We start from the raw sequence: 9304 nt of genomic DNA, 5'->3' as shown, positions 1-9304 counted from the left end.
CTTACAAATGAAGGCCCTAGCTTGGAGAAGGATGGACATTGGAGCAAGAACAAGCATGGAGATGATGGCATGTGCAAGGGGAACAAGAATGGAGTTACAAGTGATGATTTCAGGACTTTGAAGCCACCATAACGAGTGCATGAAGCCTTGGACGAAATATACAAGATGCCACTTCATAAATTTCGTCCAAAGGCTATTCTAGGTGTTGCGTCACCTTTTTATTGGGCCAGGCCAATGTAATTTCCAAATACATAAGTATAGGCTATTTTTAGACTCTGTATGTGTGGGGGAAAAGGAGATAGGGTTGGTTTCGGACCCCTCCACCAAGGGCCACGAAATCCCCCCCCCCTCTTCCTCCATATATACAGCCCTTAGGGCACCGTTTAGACTCTGGGTTTTGTTTAGATTAAAGTTCGCCATAGCTGCAACTTTGCGTACTTCGTTTGTGTTCAACGACCAGACAAAGACGTCACAGAACCCCACCTTCATCAATAAAGCTTTCATCTTATATTCGCAATATCCATATTAGTTTCTTGCTTGTTCTTCGTTTGCTCGCAGGAAATAGACCCTCGTGGTCAAGTTGATCGTGCTCCGGCGTGGTCAATAACCCCTCGGAAGTTGGTTTAGCGATTGCTAAGGCGCGACGTCTCGCACGTTCATAGTCGGATCGTCAAGGTCGACTCCCACAGAAAACGATAGCCACCATTTCGTTGAAACATCGGGGACACCTTTGCCTCTATCAAGTGGTATCAGATTTCCAGGTTGCTCGGTGAGATTTTACAGTTTTTCGTAGTTTAGATCTAGTTTGTTGTTCATACCTATAGTCCACGAAAAAGCCACACAAAAAATTAGGGTTAGTTCATCCTATCCGAACTAGTCTGAGCCATTGCATAGTCTTTTCAGTATTTTGCTTTGTTGAATTTGTGGTTGCATCGTCGTGTCTAGTTGTTGGTCTTAGCGTCTAGTCTTTTAGAGTTTCGAGTTCTATTCACGGGTTTTCACGCCGCCGCCGCACTATAAATATCCAAAGTCATATACCACTACCACACCAGATCCACCATCCGCTGCCATATACTACCACCACACCAGATACATCGCCCCTACCATCTACCATCACCGTTTATCCGCCACCGCTCCGAGTCCATATACCACCACTAATCCGACTCCATATACCACTACCGATCTGTATCCATATATCACCACCACTCCGAGTCCATCTCATATTAGGTTTACTTTTGAGATCTTTATATTTCCAGATTTGTGTTTCATTGTCTGAGTAGGTTTCGGATTCCAGCAATCTTTTTCCATCCATAGAAGAGGTTGGTTTCCAAAAAAAGGTCCAGAAACCACCCTCCGTTTAGGCCCAAAATTTTCCAAAAACGCACTTGACAAAAAAAACTGGCTATCCTATTTTTAGGTGTTTCCAAGCGTATTGAGACAGTCGCCGTTATAGAAAGTTTTTTTTTGACCCGTTTCCAGTTTTTGGGTCCGGGCAGTCGAAAAAAAATTGGTCGAAAAAATTTCGTGTCTGTCCTGTTATCTTGACTTGGGAAGAGTTTTGAGACACTCACCATTATAGTGATTTTCGCCAAAAAAAAGAGCGAAAAAAATTCAGAGCGTGCTTCTCCCTTGTTTCCGTGCAGCGTCGTGATTTTGTTAGTGTTCTAGGCTCGCGTCTCTAGCACAGTCTAGTTTAGGACCAGCACAGTACCGTCGTTGAGCGTTTATTCAACTTTGCATCTCTGAATTGATTATTGCTGACCTTTTTTGCTACCATATTATAAGCATTCCCAGCTCCACATACATCTATGTTGTGCGTTTGACTCTCCCTGGTAATCGCTCTATCCAAGCTTTGAGAGTTTTGACTACAACGGTTGCCGATCACCACCTGCTGCTGGGTAAGAACTGGTAAGAATTTGAGATTCGCTTGACGGATTTGTGACACCCCACCACCACCATTTTCCAGTAGTCTGTAGGATCATATTCTTGTCTGATGTTATTGCTGCTAATTATGGCAGGACCACAAGCCGACAAGATTGACTGGGACGAACAAGGAGCTTCATGATAAGTTTCATCAAATGTTGGGTCAACAGGTGGAAGACGTGATGGCCAGCTTTGGAAAGGCATTGGAGAAGATGGATGACATTGAGAAGACAATTGACACCAAGTTGGACGCCAAGTTCGATGAATTACTCAAACATCTCCCACAACCAGTTCTACACCGCGATACAGTAGGGCGAGCACAGCGTGTTCCTATTGAGCCAGGACAAAATTCTGGTGCCGCTGCTACTTTTGTTGGTGCTTCTGTAGCTCCTGCTGCTACTGCAGAGGTGGAGCACTATTACGAGGATGAGGTTGATCAAAATCAGAACTACGTGCAGCCACCAGCACCACCACCAGCAGGTCGACCTCAGGTATTTATTCGCAACGGTAGTCCTGCACCACCACCTTAGGTACGAGATCATGACCATGTTCCTAAACTGAAATTGAATATTCCACCGTTTGAGGGTCGATACATTCCTGACATATATCTTACTTGGAGTTAGAAACTGAACAACATTTTACATGTTTACAATATCCCGAGGAGAGATGGGTTGCTGCTGTAGTTTGTGCTTTCACTAGCTTTGCATGTGTATGGTGGTCTGAACATTGTAGATTATGTCCTATTCCAGCTACTTGGGCTACTTTGAAAACTGCTATGCCTACTCATTGGGTTCCACCGTATTATCAACATGAATTGCTTCAACAATTGCAGCATTTAAGACAAGGAAAAAAAATTGTAGAAGAATATTATCAGGAATTACAAACTGGCATGATTATATGTGGTATTGTTGAGGAGAATATAGCTATGCTTGCACGTTTTATGGGTGGATTAAATAGAGAGATTCAGACCATTCTAGAGTATAAGGAGTATACTAATATCTCTCGTTTATTTCATCTTGCTTGTAGAGCTGAACGTGAAGTGCAGGATCGACAAGCATTGGCGCGAACTAACTTTTCTGCAGGTCGACTTTCATCATGGACACCGCGTGCATCTTCTACTTCCACTGCACCAGCACCTCCATCAGGTGCCACCTCCATCCGTGATACAAGAAAGCGGGCACAACCACCACTATCTGCCAAGAGTGCACCTGTCGGGCCTGCACAGAGCTCTTCTTCTTCCATGGCATCAACTGGGCACACAAGTGATATTATTTGTCGGCGTTGTAAGGGAAGAGGTCATTATGCGAGAGAATGCAAATCTCAGGTGTGATGCTACTGAGGATGGTGGGTATGAGTCCGCTAGTGACTATGATGAGGAGACTTTGGCTTTTATTACACGTGAAGAACATGGTGGAGATGATTCTGATCATGAGACACAATACATGGCTCCTGAAGACGCTGACAGGTATGAATGTTTAGTTGCTCAACGTGTTTTGAGTGTGCAGGTCACGCAAGCTGAGAAAAATCAGAGGCATAATTTGTTCCATACAAAGGGAGTTGTGAAGGAACGTTCTGTGTGCGTCATCATAGACGGAGGGAGCTGCAACAACTTGGCTAGCATGGAGATGGTGGAGAAGCTATCTCTCACCACAAGACCACATCCATGTCCTTACTACATCCAATGGTTCAACAACAGCGGCAAGGTTAAGGTAATACGTACTATTCGTGCGCATTTTAGTATCTCTACATATGCTAATTATGTTGATTGTGATGTGGTACCTATGCAAGCATGTTCCTTGTTACTTGGTAGACCATGGCAATTTGATAAAAATTCTGTACACCATGGTAGAAACAATCAGTATACTCTTGTTCATAAGGATAAACATATTACTTTGCTTCCTATGTCTCCTGATTCCATTTTGAAAGATGGTATTAATAGAGCTAATAAAGCAAAATAGGAGAAAAATAAGAGTGAAAATCATATTGTGGCAAAAGAATTTGAGCAACAAATGAAGCCTAATAATAAACCATCTAGTGTTGATTCGGGAATTAAATTGAAAAGTGCATGTTTATTTGCCACCAAATCTGATATTGATGAGCTAGATTTCAGCAAATCTGTTTGCTATGCTTTTGTGTGCAAAGAGGCATTATTTTTATTCGAGGACGTGCCTTCCTCTTTGCCTCCTGCTATCACTAACATTTTGCAGGAGTTCACTGAAGTCTTTCCACAAGACGTGCCACCGGGATTACCACCTATTTGAGGGATTGAGAATCAGATTGACTTAATTCCTGATGCTTCACTGCCCAGCCATGCGCCATACCGTACCAATCCAGAGGAGACGAAGGAGATTATGCGTCAAGTACAGGAGCTTCTCGACAAAGGTTATATACGTGAATCCCTTAGTCCTTGTGATGTTCCTATTATTCTAGTGCCGAAAAAGGATGGTACATCACGTATGTGTGTTGATTGTAGAGGCATTAATAATATTACTATTTGTTATCATCATCCTATTCCTAGGCTAGATGATATGCTTGATGAATTGAGTGGCTCTACAATATTCTCCAAAGTTGATTTGCGTAGTGGATACCATCAAATTCGTATGAAATTGGGGATGAATGGAAAACAGCATTTAAAACTAAGTTTGGATTATATGAGTGGTTAGTCGTGCCTTTTGGGCTAACTAATGCACCTAGTACTTTCATGATATTAATGAACAAACTTTTATGTGCTTTCATTGGACGATTTGTGGTAGTCTATTTTGATGATATACTGATTTATAGCAGATCTTTGGAGGAACATTTGGAACATTTACGTGATGTTTCTATTGCTCTACGTGATGCACGTTTGTTTGGTAACCTTGGGAAGTGCACATTATGCACCGACCAAGTATCTTTTCTTGGCTATGTTGTTACTCCACAGGGAACTGAAGTTGATAAAGCCAAGATTGACGGTATTGAGAGTTGGCCGCATCCCAAAACGGTCACACAAGTGAGGAGTTTTCTTGGCCTCGCTGGATTTTATAGGCGTTTTGTGAGAGATTTCAGCACCATTGCTGCACCTCTCAATGAGCTTACAAAGAAAGATGTGCCTTTTGTTTGGGGTACCGCACAGGAAGAAGCCTTCATGGTATTGAAAGATAAGTTGACACATGCTCCTTTACTCCAACTTCCTGATTTTAATAAGAATTTTGAGCTTGAATGTGATGCTAGTGGAATTGGATTAGGAGGTGTGTTATTACAAGATGGCAAACCTGTTGCATACATTTCCGAAAAATTGAGTGGGCCTAGTCTGAACTATTCTACTTATGATAAAGAATTATATGCTCTTGTTCGGACTTTAGAAACATGGCAACATTATTTATGGCCCAAAGAATTTGTTATACATTCTGATCATGAATCTTTGAAACACACTAAAAGTCAACAAAACTGAATCGTGGACATGCTAAATGGGTTGAATTCATTAAGACTTTCCCATATGTCATTAAACACAAGAAGGGTAAAGAAAATGTTATTGCTGATGCATTATCTCGTCGTTATACTATGCTTTCACAACTTGACTTCAAAATATTTGGTTTGGAGACCATCAAAGATCAATATGTGCATGATGCTGATTTTAAAGATTTATTGCAGAATTGTAAAGAAGGGAGGACATGGAACAAGTTCGTCGTTAATGATGGATTTGTGTTCCGTGCTAACAAGCTATGCATTCCAGCTAGCTCTATTCGTCTTTTGTTGTTGCAGGAGGCGCATGGAGGAGGATTAATGGGACACTTTGGTGTGAAGAAGACGGAGGACGTACTTGCTACACATTACTTTTGGCCAAAGATGAGACGGGATGTTGAGCGTTTTATTGCTCGCTGCACTACATGTCAAAAAGCTAAGTCACGACTCAATCCTCATGGTTTATATATGCCTTTGCCTGTACCTAGTGTTCTTTGGGAGGATATATCTATGGGCTTTGTTTTAGGTTTACCTCGAACAAAGAAGGGGAGGGATAGCATATTTGTTGTCGTGGATAGATTCTCAAAAATGGCACACTTTATACCATGTCATAAAAGCGATGATGTTGTTAATGTTGCTGATTTGTTCTTTCATGAAATTATTCGCTTGCATGGTGTGCCAAATACTATTTTTTCATATCGTGATACTAAATTTCTTAGCCGCTTTTGGAGATGTTTATGGGCTAAGTTGGGGACTAAGCTGCTTTTTAGTACTACTTGTCACCCCCAAACTGATGGCCAAACTGAAGTAGTCAATAGAACATTGTCTATTATGCTTAGGGTTGTTTTGAAGAATAATAAGAAAATGTGGGAGGAATGCTTGCCTCATATTGAATTTGCTTATAATCGTTCATTGCATTCTACTACTAAGATGTGCCTTTTGAAGTTGTTTATGGTTTCCTACCTCATGCACCTATTGATTTGTTGCCTCTTCCATCTTCGGAGAAGGTTAATTTTGATGCTAAATAACAGGTTGAATTGATTTTAAAAATGCATGAGTTAACTAAGGAAAACATTGAGCATATGAATGCTAAATATAAACTTGTTGGAGATAAGGGTAGAAAACATGTTGTGTTTGCACCTGGAGATCTTGTTTGGTTACATTTGCGTAAGGATAGATTTCCTGATTTGTGCAAATCAAAGCTAATGCCACGTCCTGGTGGTCCCTTTAAGGTGTTAGAGAAAATAAATGATAATGCATATAAACTTGAGCTGCCTGCAGATTTTGGGGTTAGTCCCACTTTTAACATTGCAGATTTGAAGCCTTATTTGGGTGAGGAAGATGAACTTCCGTCGAGGACAACTTCATTTCAAGAAGGGGAGGATGATGAGGACATCAATACCATTGTTACACCCACAGCCCCTGCTGCTATACATACTGGACCAATTACTAGAGCTCGCGCACGCCAATTAAATTACCAGGTACTTTCGTTTCTTGGTAATGATTTTAATGTTCATAAGAATATGATGCTGCCTAAATTGGATACATTTGTTTTGCTTACAAATGAAGGGACTAGCTTGGAGAAGGATGAACATTGGAGCAAGAACAAGCATGGAGATGATGGCATGCGCAAGGGGAACAAGAACGGAGTTACAAGTGATGATTTCAGGACTTTGAAGCCACCATAACGAGTGCATGAAGCCTTGGACGAAATATACAAGATGCGACTTCATAAATTTCGTCCAGAGGCTATTCTAGGTGTTGCGTCACCTTTTTATTGGGCCGGGCCCATGTAATTTCAAAATACATAAGTATAGGCTATTTTTAGAGTCCGTATGTGTGGGGAAACAAGAGATAGGGTTGGTTTCGGACCCCTCCACCAAGGGCCACGAAATCCCCCCCCCCTCTTCCTCCATATTTACAGCCCTTAGGGCACCGTTTAGACTTTGGGTTTTGTTTAGGTTAAAGTTCTCCATAGCTGCAACTTCGCATACTTCATTTGTGTTCAACGACCAGACAAAGACGTCACAGAACCCCACCTTCATCAATAAAGCTTTCATCTTATATTCGCAATATCCAGATTGCAATCTCAAATTCTTGCTTGTTCTTTGTTTGCTCGCAGGCAACAGACCCTCGTGGTCAGGTTGATCGTGCTCCGGCATGGTCAATAACCCCTCAGAAGTTGGTTTAGCGATTGCTAAGGCGTGACGTCTCGCACGTTCATAGTCGGATCGTCAAGGTCGACTCGCACAGAAAATGATAGCCACCCTCTCATCGAAACATCGGGACACCTTTGCCTCTATCAGGATGCCTTGGTGCTCGACCCAATAATTGATGGATACCATCTCACCCGAGTCCTTATGGACGGCGGCAGTAGTCTTAATCTGATATACCAGGACACTGTCCGCAAAATGGGGATAGACCCGTCAAGAATCAGCCAAAGCAATACTACCTTTAAAGGAGTAATACCAGGCGTCGAGGCCCGATGCACGGTCTCTCTAGTACTAGAGGTTGTATTCGGTTCTCCCCACAACTTCAGAAGCGAAGAATTAATCTTTGACATTGCTCCATTCCGAAGCGGCTATCACGCACTACTTCGAAGAACGGCCTTCGCTCGTTTTAATGCAGTACCGCACTACGTTTATCTCAAACTTAAGATGCCCGGTTCACATGGCATCATCACAGTTAGCAGAAATAAAAAGCGTTCTTTATGTGCGGAAGAATATGTGGCGGCTCTAGCAGCCGAACACTGAACGGCATCTCCAACCAGAATAAATGATCGGTCATCAAGACCACGGACACGGTTAGATGAGTCCGGCGACCACCTGTTGTAATAGCCCAGATAAACCTGAGCTTGGGACGATGGATATACCCCCATAGGTGGCGCTAGGGGCTGCACGCATGTAAAAAAGCCCATAGTTCGGCTTGACCCTACTAATACAATAATAGATTGCATCTTCATGATCGGTTCAGAATAACCAATTCCTCGAATGAAGTCTTTCACCTGGGTTTTTCCTTTTTTTTCAGATGATCATCGTGCTACAGCCTTCCAGGATACGGCACAACGGAGATAAAGGCGCGGACGTGCAGCAGGGCCCCGCTCAAAGGTTTCTTTTTAGATTAAGACCCTGCGTAAACCTTTTTTAATGTCTCTTGTTGCTTCTTCCCTTCCGGACACTTAACACAACCGGGAGGGATACTGGTGTTATTGGCATTTCGTCATGCCAGACTAATGCATGTACCTGGAAACTCAGGGCTCATTATCGAGGGCGTTACTCAGCCCAGTATATGTTGCAAAGTCCAAATACCTTAGGGAGTGTTCGGCGTCGCGAGTTTGGCCTTATATGCATTAGCTCCGAATCATGTCTTTGGTCAAATGTTGGGTTTGCCCGGCTCCCGTGTTTTGCTACCTTACGTTCCGCTCTATCGGCTAATGTGGCACCGGGAGAACTACTGTGATTGTGCCCTGGTTCATCTGGATGAGCACCTCAGTAGAGAAAGCCAAAAACTGACTGTCATGATATAGTGCGAGACTGGTCAACCACTCGATGACTCAGTGGAATCTTCATGATTCCTCCGCATTAATCAAGGACCTGTTTCCCGGTCATGTACGAACGCGCACCATATTCGGATGAACGAGGAAGTACCAGGGGCTATATAGTAGCCCCACCGTCAAACTCCTATGGCTAAGTGAAAGTGTTAAAGTTATATAGTCCGATTGCCTGGTTCGCCGCGCTATCACCTCCTTAATGGACCAAGACGTTGGATCAAGTGTGATTACGCGCTTTTTCGAACACCCTCACAATATATGTGTGGGGGCTGAAGCCAACCACTGCAAACTTTCAGGTTATACACATACATAAACGGTCGCACAGGAGGCACTACAATACTTCCGGGAAAAAGTATAAGCATAGCCTTTATAATCAAAATAGCATTGTTT

Source organism: Triticum dicoccoides, chromosome 6B, assembly GCF_002162155.2.
Source record: "Triticum dicoccoides isolate Atlit2015 ecotype Zavitan chromosome 6B, WEW_v2.0, whole genome shotgun sequence".
In the NCBI taxonomy this organism is placed as follows: Eukaryota; Viridiplantae; Streptophyta; class Magnoliopsida; order Poales; family Poaceae; genus Triticum; species Triticum dicoccoides.
This window is presented reverse-complemented; position numbering follows the sequence as displayed.